Here is a 15,326-nt window from a genome sequence, read left to right as displayed (position 1 = left end):
AGGCTTACAGGAAGAAAAACGAAGTCAAGAGGCAAATCCTTGTTCTTTTGTGTGCAGAATAGTAGGTCCCTTGTTCAGCGCTGAAAAGGATATGTGGATCTCTCCCTGGAGGAAGGTGCCTTTTGTTGAGTGCTGCTCCACATAAGTGTTGCAGATGCAGACCCAAAGGCATTATTGACAGCAACCACTTGGGCTTTTTGGGATCTCAGCCACTGTCATGGGCCTGTTTTGCTCTTCACTGGCATGTGGTGAGAAACAGCTTGTAGTGCTCCAGGATTTAAGAGAAATGAAGGCACTGGGGAAGCAGAGAGGTGAAGTCTAATACCAAGTTAGTAGGAAGAATGGGAAGGACAGCTGGAAATTCCAGAAAAGCAGCTGGAGTGTGAGATTGCACTTGCATCATTGTTTGTGGGGATTTTGTATGCTAAGATACTGAGCAATCCTCTCCTTTTCTCTTAAATAATCAGAGATCTTCTCCAGCATGGAGAGACTTGTGGATATGATAAACCCATCTGAACTGCAAAATCCGTGTAAGCCAAGGTGCAACATAAATATTAGAACCTCTCTACTCTCGGTCATGGCCCCGTTCAGAAAGCAAGCTGAAGAAAACTTACATGCCAGGTCCCTGGCAGTCAATTCCATCCATAAGCCAGGCTTTGTATGCCTGTGGACTGTATAGCAGTGTAGTGATAGTTCATACTGACACCTGGGAAAGACAGAGGAAGCTTTCCATAGGCTTTGGAGTTAAAAGCCCATGTTAACATTGGCTGCAAGCCACCATTCTCTGTAAGCAAAAGCTTTCTCTAGGCTGAAAAGGTAACAGGCCACGCTAACTGGGATATTCTTCTATTTTTTTTCATTCCTTAAGTCTCTATCATTCAATGCCTGAACAAATAATATTGCGAAATGGTGCAAAATTGTTGCAAGCTAGATTTCCCAGTGGAGGTGGCACATTTGCACAGGCTGCAAGTGTTCAAAGGCCAAAAGCTGGGTTGTTAAAAGATTAAAGACTTCTTCTATTTCAATCTTCAAAGAACAAACACCCAATTGGTCTGGTTTTGTCCAGTTCAGTGTTCTGCAGCTTATTTGAAGTCATAGTATACGAGTGGAGTTGCTTTGGATTCACGTTCATGGGAGTAAGAGATAATCTGGGCTCACGGGGGTGAACAGATGTGACCTGAGGCATAATTAGGGTCAGGGTATGTGTGAGTGTGGATGTGTATGCACAAAACACATGGCTAGGAATCCTCTCCTCCACACACACAGCTCCCCAGAGGTGGCACACTCACAAAAGGCTGTTTCAGTTGTTTAAAAATAGAGAATTAGGAAGAAAGCTGTAGGAGCTACTGAGACTGCTGTGCCATCCCATGAAAAATCCCAGCTGCTTTCAGAGCAGTGTGCCATCAAAAGGGATGACCTGCTACTCTACCCAGTACTGGCTCCAGGTTTCTGCCCACTAAGGCTGATCACAAGGTCACAGAGAAAATGGAAAGGTCATGATTTTACTAGCAGTCCTGGGAAAGTCAGGCGAGAGAGGCAGGACTGGCACTATGGGTGACAGAAGGGACTTTGATGAACACAAGGCTGTTGTAGGATGTCACCCTTATTTTGACCTCTTTTAGACCCATTTGTTTCAGGAAAAACTCCCACAGGTCACTGGAGTGACACATTCATGCAATCTTCCCAGAAAACCCTGGCAGGGTTAACCCATGCCCAAGCACCAACAGCACACCCATGCCCAAGTTTCAGATGAACATTTTTTAATACTAGCCACTCTTCAAAATTTCTGTAGAATTCAGACTTGGAAACATCACAAGCTCCCTTCCATGCTGAACATCTCCAAAGACCATAATAAAAAATCTGGTAAGGAGTGTACATCTCCCATTGTCTACATTAGGCATTCTGCATCCAGCTCTGGGGTCCCCAGCACAGGTAGGACATAGATGTGTTGTGGCGAACCCAAAGGAGGGCCATCAGGTTGGTTAGAAGGATGGAACGCCGCTCCTATGAGGAAAGGCTGAGAGAATTGTGTTTGTTCAGCCCGGAAAAGAGGCGGCTTTGGTGTGACCTAGTTATGACCTTCCAGTACCTGAAGTAGGTCTACAATGAGGCTGGAGAGGGGCATTTTACAGGAACATGTAGGGACAGGAGAGGGGGGAATGGGTTCAAACTGAGAGTAGGTTTAGATTAGATATTGGGAAAAAAATTCTACAATGTGAGTGTGGTGAGGCACTGGCACAGGTTGCCCAGAGAAGCTGTAGATGCCCCATTCCTGGAAGTGTTCAAGGCCAAGTTGGATGGGGCTCTGAACATCCTGATCTAGTGAAAGGTGTCCCTTCCCATGGCAGGGGGGTGGAATGAGGTGATCTTTAAGGAAATGCTCAGACCTGCAGGTAATGAGGCACATTGATAGGGAACAAGTTGCTTGTCTCTGGGAAACAAAGCAGAGTGGGCAAAGGGGAGCCTGGGCAGGAGCAGAACTGGAGCATGAAGCCTACAGTACAGGACAATAAATACATTTTAACTTTAACCAGATACTGATAAAAAAAAAAATATTCTGCTCCACTTTAAGCACACAGAAGAGTCTTGCAAAAGGCAAGAATGACCATGCTCTTCCACAACGTGACAGTCAAATGGCTCATTCTGCACTTGGGTACCTCCACAGCCACCATCAGGTCCTAGAGAAAAGGTATAGTTCTTTTGGACTGGTGTGCTCACATACCAAAAAGGGGTTTCAATACAACCCTTTGAACCATGATTTACTTGTCACTTGGGCCAACAAGGATTTACCCCACCGAGTCCTTGAGACTCTCCCTGCTAATAGGAGCAACATTTGAGCACAGCACTGAGCAAAAGCTCAGATCCTGCAAAGCGTGTTCAGGGATGTATGTACACAATTAAACCCACGCTCTGATTGGGGCTCCTTGTGTGCCTCCTGCTGCTGCCAGGGAGTGTCCCTGACAGGAATTCACTTGGTTTTCCCACAAGGAGCCAGGACTCAAACTTCCCCTGAACTGTTGTGAGTGTGGCAGCACTCGCTCCCCTCTTGCATACCAGACAAGCCAGGCAGCAGCTCCTGTCAGTGCTGGAGTTTTATTTCTTTACCACACCAGAGGCTCCTTGCTTGCAGCCTGGCTGCCAAGAGCCAAGGCTGCTTTCCATTATTCAGGTCAGAGTTCGCTCTCTGGTCTGTGGGGAATCAGACTCCAGGATCAAACACTTCTCTCTGTTTGGCATTGCTCCAACAGACATGCAAGAGTGTTTTGTTTGTGCAGAGACAGATTTGTCCCTGGGTTTCCCCAGGGAAAGCTGCACAGCATTCTCTGGAAACCATGAGCCACGGGCATTCTTGTTGGAGTGAATTACATTTGCCAGATTTAATTTACTCAAATAAGAAACATATTCATCCATTTCCCACTCTACATTGTTTATAAAACCAGTGGCGCAGCATCTCCAGAAAGTTGTGAGCCAACTGCTGCACATGACCTGCTCTGGGATTCAGGCTGCAACAGGAAACTGGGCTTGGAGCAAGAATTCTCTCTTAAATGAACTTTTGTAACTGGATCTACATTGTGAAATATTTGGATATTGAGCAATGGAAGAATGTGGAACATAAAGAATATCAACTTCTTCCTTTGAGCATTAGCAAGCTTCAGCAAGCCAGCTGGATTCTGCTGTGGTACAGGGCGCACAAGGAGGCTGGTGAGGAAGCAGAGCTTGTTGGGGTACCTTTGTCACATGCTGGTTAGGTTGCACTCCTTGCCTCCTGGTAGCTATTCCTCTAGTTATTATTGTGGGTGAAGCATTTGCAAATGAAAATTGATAACAGTGCCTTTTGCTCCTCAAGTCTCCATGACAATACATTCTTTCCTGCCTATGATTTTGCTAGGAAGTAGGATCTGACAGCTCAGAGGGTGGGTTTGTGTCATCCACCACATCTGGACATTCTGCTCAGAGAAATCTAATTTAATCAGGGATTACTTGAATGTCCTACTGAGCCCTACTAGGATTTGACTTGCAGGCAAAGAAAAGAGGGCATGCTCTTTATTGGCTCTAATTCAGTAATGGCCCAAAGCTGCAGGGAGTCAGCTCAGACCTCAACAAAATATACTGCTGCTTCACCAAAGCGAGCAGAAGAACACCATGCCCTTCTGGAAGCAATTCTGAGCCAGAAGCTCAATACAATAAAGAAAGCCTTTTTTTTTTTTCCAAGTAGCATCCATAAACTTTTTTTTACAAATGTTGCAGATTTTTGAATTATACAAATTATACCTATCAACAGTAACTTTGATCTGTTCAAGGGTGGCTTGACAAGAAAAGCCTCAAGCAAGAGTGGGATGCTGCACTGCTTGGAAGTAGAGACTGAGTTAAAAAAAATCTCTTCAGCCAGGCTCAGTGCCACAGCTTGAAACCAGTCATGAGTTTTATGGTCATCACAGAGCTGCAGTGACATCTTTAAATAGCGCACTGACCTTCAGGATGGTCTTCCCAAGGATACCTCCCCCTTATCCTCCATCCCCTGTAATGGTCTGCGTGGTCACTCTGGCCCACAAGTCTGTCCACTTCACCCTCACTATCCCTAAGGAGTAGTAGGTCAGCAATGATGAAGAGAATGTGGCTGTGTTACTGTGCAGCTGTAATTCAGTGAGCTCTGAGGACACTGACATGTAAACTGGGCAGCACAGATCCCACTGGAGACATGCCACCCCAGAGGTGCCCTAGATCCCATGAGGGTTATGGCTCTCCTGAAGCGCCTTTGTGATTAATCCATTGGGTTTGCCATTATGAGCTAAGTGGATGCTGGTGTGGGCACACCACTGAGCCAGAGCCCCAGGTTATATGTCCACAATATGTGTAGGTAAGAAGAATGCTTAAATGTAAATCATTACCTCAAACAAACCTGGGAGCAAACTGATCATGATTCTTCACTGATTCACTTCATACTGACTCACCCAGGCTCAAGATTAACAAAGAACTCAATCCATTGCTTTTCTTGCATCTGAGCCTCAAGGAACTCTAATCCCAAAGAGCTTGTGTCCAAATGTGCCATAAGAGACAGAGGTGAGGACACATTAGCAGCGAACCCTAGAGATGGATCCAGTGAGCAATGGCCTCAGCAGTTGCCCAGCCTGTCTCTGAAACACTGCAGTGCAGAGTGTGAAGGAGCAGTAAGTGCAAGTTTGCAGATACATGGGGAGAAATCCTTCTCAGCCAAGAGGCAGCATGAAAATCCATGGCTGGGCTCTTTGTGGAGACGTGCACAGGTGAGAATGTGCGGATGCTGACCATCAAACCTGAAGTGGATGCAACTCTCTCATGCCTGAAATTAGGCAGCGGCTGAAAAGCTTTGGCAAGGCAGTGGCCTACGGCTGTACAAATTGGAGGCAGAAATCTCATTGAGATCTCACAACATTTTAGCTTCCAACTTCCAAGCATACTTATTCTCATCTCTTCATTCAACTCATTCTCACAGAGTTGAGGGGTGGCACTGACTTAGGTTCTCCCATCTCCACTGACCATGGATTTGCCTCTGTCGAAGCACTCTGCTCTGAGCCAGCAAAACACTTCTGCATGTTTATTTTTAAACAGGTGAGCAGTCCCATTACCTCTGTGACTCTTGTATGATAAATTCTTAAATGGATCTACTGTTACCACAGTTATCTCTATTACTTTTCATCTTATTTATTTTCCCATCAGTTCCTGGCCTTTTCCCCTAACCCTCTCAGTTTTCTGATAGTATATGTACTTTTAAGTGTTACATCTTTTTTCTTCTCCAAGCTTGTATGTGCATAGACCTTTAATTCACAGTGAAAGGGCATCAAATAATTAACCAGTATTGCAGTATCGCTTTTTTCTTTCTTGTTAAGGGAAGACAGATCTCTGTTTCATAAACCTATACCATCGTTATGGTACTCCAGAATGTACTCATTAAGAAGAATTATACAGACAATTAAAGACTGTCATTTAATTTCTCCTTTTTATTCATGGTTAGGAATGTGAATGAACTAAACATGTAAGTTAATGACACGTTTTTGTATGGATGTTTTGTCTGGCATATTTTGCCAGACAGCTTCCCTGTTGCAAGAAACACTGAAATTAATTATCTTATTTTCCTCGTTAATTATCACAGATGAATAATTTCTAGATATTTAACAGATCTGGTATGGATAGAGCAGCTAAATTTCATACCCAGCATGACAATACTCAACAGAGATATTGTTTGGTAGGAGGAGTTTTTGTTTGTACATTCAGCCTTGCCTCCACTGATCTAAAATTAGATCTTCTCTGGACTTCAGTGTTGTATAAAACCTGGGCTGAAAATAGGAGCCAGTGTCTCTTTGGTATTTGGTGACCACCCTTGAGCCAGGTTTTCTGATAACATGTTGAAATTCCTATCACAGACTAAGATGCCCATATCCATCCCTCTCTGCCATTTTACCCCTAATCCTGATCTGTGCCTGATGCCTCCCAGGTCTCTGAATGCATAAAAAGTACTGACTTTGCAGGTCACTACTCCAGAATATTCTTCTTCCACGTACTTACTCAGCTGACTTGCAATCTTGCTGCTGTTTCCAATTGCAAGCCTGAAGTTTGTAAACTATTCCAGTGTGTTGCAGCATGCAAAGAAATTTCCTTCCTCCCCCTCTCCCCCTGCCATTTGTCAGGTGCCCACATGTGTCCACTAGAAGAACTGAAAGAATAGGTTTGCTTACAACACCAAATAGTCAGACCTGCTCCATACGAGAGTAACAGCGGGATGGTTTTGTGACCATTAGTCTAGGCATGGAGGGCACCAGACTGGCTACCAACAGGAGGCAAGTGGCCAGAAAAGTGGCCAGAAAAGTGGTTGCTGGAGTCCAGACTGGTGGAAAGCTCTGTAGTTTGGCCATATATCAAGTATACACACTTTGTGGATCAGAAATAGAAGTGACAGTAATAAATCCCCTAACAACATTGTGCATCAAGTCTGATGGCTGTTTTCCTTGGGGTTTTTAGATTTATTTTAAAGTAAGTCTTCATTTCCTTGCCAGAGCAATGCCATTTTTTTGTTCTATAAGATTTCAGTTTCTTTTAGGAAGTACTGTGAAGATGAATGATGGGATCCCTGGTGTGTGGATTCTGTGGCATTATATTTTACAGCTAATGACCAGATCAGTTTCTACACTGATTTCATTATTTACTCTTACTATTACTATTTACTCCCTAGCCATACTATATGAAGCAGGCATCCAGGGTCAAGAAGTGCCAGTTGGAGAGGGTAATAAGTGCCTTTCTCAGCCCACTCATTAAATTTACCCTTTTAAAATTGCTTATGGATAGTTTTTAAAGGAGCACCCAGTGAGAGGTCTGGGATAGATGGTTTTAAGCACTGTATTTGCTCATTCAGTGCTTTCTGCCTGGACTCAGCTGTGTTGAGAAGCAGCAGAGGTGACTCAGAGGTTTGAACATGGCTTGTAATTTCAGTTCACACAACCCACAGGCACATGACTTCTTTTTCCACATTATTACTGAGTTATGCTACAGCGAATCTTAATGACCCACAATGAACTGCTTCCCTACACCAAGCAAGGAAAACCACTGTCCACAAATTCCCCATTTTCTTTCTCTTGCCTCTATTAAAATAGTTAATCATGTGGGGGAAAAGCACACACAGGCTTGCTGTGAGGTCACAGTGAAATTATACATCACAAAGGCCATAAAAACACTATAAATATGAAAGTACCAGTAGCATTAAAAAAAACCAAAAAACAACTCTCTAGAAAATAAAGCAGAGAAGAAGTGAGAACCTCCACTGACATACAGTATTAGTACTTGCCAGAGGAGGGATTTCAGCAGGGAGCACAAGGGCTGTGCAGGAGGGTTTTTGGTGGTCAGGAGGCAAGCTGCAGGTGATGCTGGAGAGATGGAAAGCCTTTGCCCCAACTCATGTTGAGAGAAGGCATGCTGCAGCCTCAGCAGGGCTGGCACGGCTCCTGGCATCCTCCACCAAATGGTGGGTGTCAGTGCGAGTGATGGCTGTGCGTGTCTCGTGTCACCCAGGAGGGTCCCGAAGGACATAACCAGGAAAGCTGTTGACTGATGCTCACATTATTTCTCACCTTAACATCTCCATGCACTGGTAAGCCAACTTTTCTGCTAGGCTAGCAGAGAATTGCAGCACCCAGGCTTAGTGAGCACAAGTGCCCATTGTTGTTGAAGTAGGTCAGGGAAAAGCAAGCTGCCAGGTTGGACACGCTGTGCCAGTGCAGGGGAAATCTGTTCCTCTCCCAGCTCCTGCTGTTCGCAGGAAAGGCACAGAGGACACTAACAAGTCATCTTCTGACAGTGCTGTGCTGCTGCCAAATGATCTTCCTCCACAAGCCCAGGCAAGGTCAGAAAAGGGAGTGAAGGTGCTTGCCTGAAGCAGAGGCGGTCACCGCCTCTGACCTGGGGCTTCTCAAAGAGGACCCTGAGACTGGGGGATTGACACTGCACTGTGCAGTGGGGAAGGATTTGTCCACGTGCCTGCAATCAGAGCCATGTTCACCTCCCAGTCATGGGGCAGCGGGGCCCTGCTGTCCCTGTCTGCCCAACGAGTTCTGCCACTCCACACAGCTCTGGCTTGGAGTCTGTCTGCATTATCACCGCAAGGGAATTGGACTGGACAGTCTGCAAAACAATAAAAAACATGGTACACCACTGCAGTGACAATGCATTCAAGTGCCCACACTCAGAAGAGAAAATATTTTGTTTGCTGATGGAAATACCATTTTCTTCTGTACTCTAAGCCTGTCTCACATAATTCAGAGGTTAAGATGGGAATAATCCAGGGGACTGGTATAACCTAATACTACCAGAGCCAGAGATAGAATTTCATGCATGGAAAAGAAAATTGATTCTATCTAAATATATTTCTTCTTATAAACCTGGTTCTTCTCTAGTAGGCCTCGAGGAAAGCAGGAATAATATTAGAGCAAATCTCTCTATTGCAGCTGCTGACTTGAGATGCTAGGTCAGAAATATTTAGTAAGATAGCCTTTAAAGTATGAAAGTGCACAGCAGCTTAAAAACATATATAATAAGTAACAGGACAGGATATTTGCAATAATTTTTTTATTACATCATGTTTCATCATTTGCTCTAATTGAGTTTTGCAGTTTTGATCATGTCTGCTTTCTAATTTTCTCCCTCTAGTCCATCAAGAAAAAAGGATGATATGGTAACGAAAATAAAGTTAAGATTCTGTGGCTATGTAAATAGCTGGAAATTAGCATGGACTAAGTTACAAATAAATACAAATATGAATGATTTACAGGAAGGAGAAAATGTGCTCATAATGCAAACTGCAGCAAAATTTCTGATCATAGTATAAGCCTGGAGTGTTAAACCCCTGGCGTGGAACCCTTAACAGGAATAGGCAACAAAGTTCTCTCTGTGAAAAGAATTTTAATTGAAGAAATACAGAAGCAGAGGAGAAACTACTGATGAAATGATAATGCGTCCCCAAAGGAACGTCTACTGGGGATAAACTAAAAGGAGTTAACTGTTTGGATGGAATCCAAGTAAACCTTATGTTTGATATTACTTGTCTCTTTTTGCACCAGGGAAAAAAAAATACAACCAGAGTTTTTTACCTTATTAATGGAAATCAATTAGAAACAGTCCAAAAATCAAATAGAAGCCAAGTGAAATGCAGAGCTGACTAGAAGCTCTGAAGGAAATGTTCTTTGTTTTAACTAGGCTATTAGAAAACAAAATATAGAAGCAGTAAGAGCTTCAAAGAAATGCAGTGGACCAGGTCCAAATCCCAGCAACACACTGGTCTGGAAAAGGTTCACTGGACCGTGTAATTTATTTAACACTTTCAATTCCTAGAAGTGCGCCAGTTATAAAACGTACAGCATATATTAAAAACCACATTGCACTTCCTTGAAATTTATGAATGGTTACTAAATTTGAGCTCCTATTTTCCATTTAAAAACCACTTAGTATAACCAGAAGCTAAATAGTTTGGGTTACTCAAAGCAGGGGAATGCAAACAAAAGAAATCTTGGGCACTGAAAGATTAAGAATGGCTATTGAAAAAAAGGTTACTCATAGAATTTTATGTTTAATTTTGCTAGATATTTCTTTGTTTCTTGTAAATGCAAGTTTTGTCCTAGTTTTAAGGGTAAGATGCTGAAGTTAAGGTACAATCCCTCTGCAAGACAGACCTAGTGTCACTCTATGTCCCATACTGTGTCAGAGCCAGCTTCATTAAGCCAACTACCACTGTGAATCCTGAGATGGGGGTGTGAAAAGGAGGGAAGCAATGCTTCAGCTTTCCTGCCAAGGTGTCTAAAGGCAATAGAGAAGAAGTCTTCTTCTCTCCCATTCCTCAGTGACTTTTCCTGCTTCCCTCCTGTTGCATCCCCTGCACCTGCAGGAAGGTGGCTTCTAGTATCTCAAGGCTCAAAGCTGTATCCCCTTAGGAAGGAAATCAAGAGCCAATTCTCAATCAGTGTAAACTGGCTTGGGTGCACTGGCTTCACTGGGTTTACACAAACTAAACCAACACACTGCAGAGGATACAGAGCATTTCAAATCCTTTAAAAACATTTTGAAAAGGTAGCAAACTTACAGACATGTGGTATGTGTGAAGAGGGTGAAATCTGAGGATGAAGATGACTCAATGGGAAAACAGCCCACAGAGCAGTGGAGTCAGAAAACATACCTTGTGCATACACACAGGGATGTACCCACACATCCACACATCTGTCTTCTGTGTTACTGATAGAACCACGTCTGCTTTGAGCTCAGGCTGGGATATGAGCTCAAGTGACCTTAATTCCCCTCAAAGGGAGAAAACTTTGTACCATGATCCAGAAATCAGCCAGAACCTGATGCACTGGGCTTTACTCAGCAACCTGGAAAGCTGTGACTGGCTCTCAGGGCCCCACCAATGGCCAGCAGGACAGAGGAAAGGGGAAACTTGCACTGCCTGCAGATGAACAGGAGTCTTTCCTCTCTAATTGCTGCCAAGCCAGCATTTTTCATCAACATCCAATCAGCGCCAGAAATTCCTTAAAAGAAAAAAACAGCTCTTTGGAGCAGAGTCCTTTTGTGTATCATCCCAGAGCACAAAGGGGCCCCTAGCTCTCAGGAGGGCCTCCTAGGTACTGGCTCAGTATCACAACTGCAATAATGAAAATAATTTATATTATTATTTTTGTAAGTAAGGATTTTCCCTGTCTTTCTCTCCCTCTGGAACTTGCCAGTTTAGAGGAGAAGACAATGGCTTCTTCGTTACTGCTGGAAAGGCAGAAAAAGAGAAAAGATTTTTGTTGTTGTTGTTATTGGAGGAGATACCAAAGAAATGAAGAAGTGTGTATATTCCCTTTCTATAGCTGTGAGCATTTCAAAGGCAAGACAGGAGCTTGGAAAATACACAGAGATGTAAAATCCAGGCTCAGCTTTAGCCTCTCTGCTGTGCAGAGACAAAGCACCAGTCAAAATATCTGTGTCAGTGAGTGTTTGCATGTACAGGTGAAAGCAAGAGAGATAAGAAGATGCAGGGAAATAGAAAAAGAGAGAGGGAGAAAATGGATGGTTACTAGGGAGGGACTAGAAAAGGGAAAAAGAGATATATTTAGTCACAATAAATTTTGTTATAACTGGTGAAAATATTTCACTTATAGAACTTTCATTGAAAAATGATATTAAAACTGATGTTTAGAAAAGAGGAATTTCAGTATTTACCTTCTTTTTAATGCAGCCTAAACACTCAATTCTATCTTGGAATTTACTCCTGTCACAGAGTAGAAAGCAGGAAAAAAATCTAACAGATAATGAAGTGAAGGAGAAAAGAAGCTGTAACATAAATAAAGCAGGGAAATGCAAATCTGAAAATTTTGATAATTCTTGTTTCTGACAAAATGTATATATCATTGAGCAAAAAAAGTGTTCCTGTTAAAAACTAACATTACTCTCAATTATTCTGAACGGTGCCAGGCTCATTTTTCAATGACATCTTGTTATTATTATATATTACATTCATTACAGGAGAGCCCAGAGGTTCTCAAGCTTCTGTCATGCTGAGTAAGTACAATATTTAGGAAAGATTATCCTCATCTTAAAGAACTGACAAGTTAACTAGGGACAGGATGCAGCAAGCAGGATAAGAACATAAGAGAAGATGGAGAGGAGGAATAAGGAAAGGGACCACGGTGAGAACATCAGTAGCCCAGCTGGAGGGATTTACCACATATTTCACAAGCACCTTCTCCTTTGACTTGTACACAAACAAGCCATGGGCTCTGGTGTGTCCCCCAGAAGTCACCTTCTCCATGATCAGTGAGTACAGCGGGACTGAAAAGGCAGCTGAGGGTGGCTGGCTCCCCATTGATACAAGCAGTGTGGTGGAGCCCCACCGAATGACACACAAGTCACTGCCAGGACACAGGTCAACTCTAAAGCAATCACACGCTGGAGAAAGGCAGGAGAACGGATTAAGCAGATACACAGCATACTTTCTCATTACACGAGTATCTTTCCAAAGCATCCAATGAAATGAGAAATGCAGCTAACTGTAGGCACAAGAGCAACACATCTAGGGCCCCAAGAATTTTGGGATTTCCCTCCATTAGCCACAGCCTCCTGCCTCCCTGCTCACTCATGCCTGTCACTTACATTAGAAGCACAGTTGCCATGGACAGAAGGGCTTTTATGTCTGTCAGCACAGCTGTGCCAAGTTCTCACTTGGTCTGTGGTAGGTGGTCAAGTGGCCCCAACACAGAGACTTTTGCTCTAATTCCCCTATATAACTGTGCATGGGGTGAGGAAGAGAGACTCAGTTTCCCCATCTACACTGGGCTTTTTTTTTTATCCAAAAGTTTGCAAACCGAGACCCTCCTTTCGTGCCCATTTTTGCTGTATTGACCTCAGAAGTGTCATCTATTGAGTATGAAGCTGCTACTCATTTCTCCTTGAGGATGGGGTCATGCTGTACTTGTTCATAGAAATCCATGCCTGCTCCTCACTCCAAGTGTCATGAAAGGCTGAGGACTCTTCTTTCTTCAGCCTTTGACAGCAGTGCACCTGTACCAGCAAGGCACTACCATGCCTGTGCCTTGTGCATGTCAGGGAGCATCTTCTCATGCACTGAGACAAAAGAAGTGGGAGGTCTCATCAACATTTACCAGCACTGAACGTTTGCTATCTCCCTACACTCCCTATGGGTAAAGGACAACCACTGCTGGCTACTTTGAAAGCAATACTTTGTCTGATAACTAGAAAAAACTGCAGCTGCATACAGTGACAGCACTGATATCCTCTGTTCAGAGACAGCTCTTTTACAGAAGGGAAATTCTATCATTTACTGCTGGGCTATTTTCATGAAAATATCTGCTAAGAAACTTTCCACTGTGAGTAAAAGGTCTAGAAAATGTCTCCCCAACCTCCATTATTTTTATTAAAGTATGCTGACACATGCTCTTGTGACTTTCCCAAGACTTGAGGAAGACAAAATTAAATTTAAAAAGTATAGCAATTTAACATCTTTTTTTTTTTAAACAATGACTCAGAGTATGTGTGAAAGAAAACATTTAATGGCATTTGTCTGAGATTTCCCATGGTTGGTAAAACTCCCCCAGTAACAACTGCTTAGAGTATCACTGGCCAGAAACTTTAGTATTAGAAGATTTATGTCTTTTCTATTACCTGCAGCAATAAACTGCCTTAAAAAAATCCTCTTGTTCCCTAACTACAAGTTGAATTTCAATAAATGTATGTAATATAGCCACAGGAAAGCACAAGGAAGAGTTGTGTGCAGTCTTAAAATTTTACATGCAGTTCTCATTGCCTCAGAAGTTTGATCCGATATTGTCCAATCTTAATGTATCTGTAGTCCCTGGGCTAGAAAAGCAAAATACACCTGAGTCAAAACCTTCTGCTGTAGTCAAATTAAAGGCATAAAAAATTGAAATGACAAGTGGGAGAACTAAAATGGGCTTGTGGCCTTCAAATTCTCTGGTCGGCGAGTAATAGGGGAGCCTTGGCCTAAACTCAAACAGCTTCAGGGTTGTCATAAATTGGAAGAAGGATCTTTGGGATACACTGACATAGCTGGCATATTTCTAATTTCTTAAGCCTTGCTCATGAGATTATACAACCTTGTTGCATAACAACCCCTGTCTACAATATCAGGTGAATTTGCTGCTCCAAAGAGAAGATGATTCAGTGGCTTTCTGCTCCCTTTATACCTGCAGTCTAGTATAAAGCAACCCAAGGGAACTGGACTTTTACTGCCCAGTTCCTGAGTGCTATTAAATTAGCTGCATCTGCCCATTAAACTCCCAACCTCACCTGTGGCAATTCCTCACCTTTGAAAGGTTACTATTATTCTCATCATTATCTGTATCCTGGTAGAGGCTGAATAGCCACACAACTTTAGCATTTTTTTAATAGACATCAATCTTTAGTGCGTAACAGAGAGCCCTTCCAAGTTGCTTCAAAGAGTCAATGAAGGCCCACTTGCAGGCACAGTCCTACTGATACCTTCTGTGAGTCTGTGGTGGTTAAGTAAGAGAAGGATATGTGTGTCCATCATCAGTACTTCTGAGGTGCGGGTTGTGCACTGTCCCACTTCTTTCTCTCTTCCTCCTATACTGGCATGTTCCTACAGAGCATATTCTCAGTAAAACTCAGTAAAACTTGGTGAGAGGCTCCCAACCTGTGGTCTCTGCTGAGGGGTTATCAGTTGGTCTGTGAAATTGATGTTCCACAAAAATATTTTAAACTTATGAACTCCCTATGGCTTCATGGGTGGTCTGGGAAAAAGAAGGTTGAAACGGTTTGAGCTGTTTGAGAACCAGTGGTTTAGGCAAAAAACTCCCACTGGCATCAGAACTGGCTGTGGTTAGGAGCTAAGCACAAGTACAGCCATGCACAAAGGTCCTGCAAAAGCACACAGCTTTTATTTTGTTGAGGCTCGTCATTATCCTGCTACCAAAATGGTGATCAGGGTCCTGCCATGCATCATGCAAACAGTATACACGCAGTGTCAGCAGACAATTCTGTGTGTTTCCAGTCACAGCTTTTCTGAGGATTTGGCTGTGCCAGAGGTGGCACTGAAGTCCACAGGACAAGCAAATGAACCACTTTTCATGCTGAATACTATGGTAAACCATAGTGTCTGTGATCACTCTTCTTCCAAAAGTGAACATGCAAAGAGTCGTCTGTGTTTGCAGACAAGGCTCCTTCACTTCACCATCTGCAGCATCACATCCATCTTGGCAATAATAAGTTGGCAATGACTGGCAGCAGAAGGTGCTTATGGCATCACTGGACAGCATTTCACCAGCTCCTGG

This window comes from Corvus cornix, chromosome 1 (genome assembly GCF_000738735.6).
Source record: "Corvus cornix cornix isolate S_Up_H32 chromosome 1, ASM73873v5, whole genome shotgun sequence".
In the NCBI taxonomy this organism is placed as follows: domain Eukaryota; kingdom Metazoa; phylum Chordata; class Aves; order Passeriformes; family Corvidae; genus Corvus; species Corvus cornix.
The sequence above is the reverse complement of the archived record's forward strand: the minus strand, read 5'-3'. Positions refer to the sequence as shown.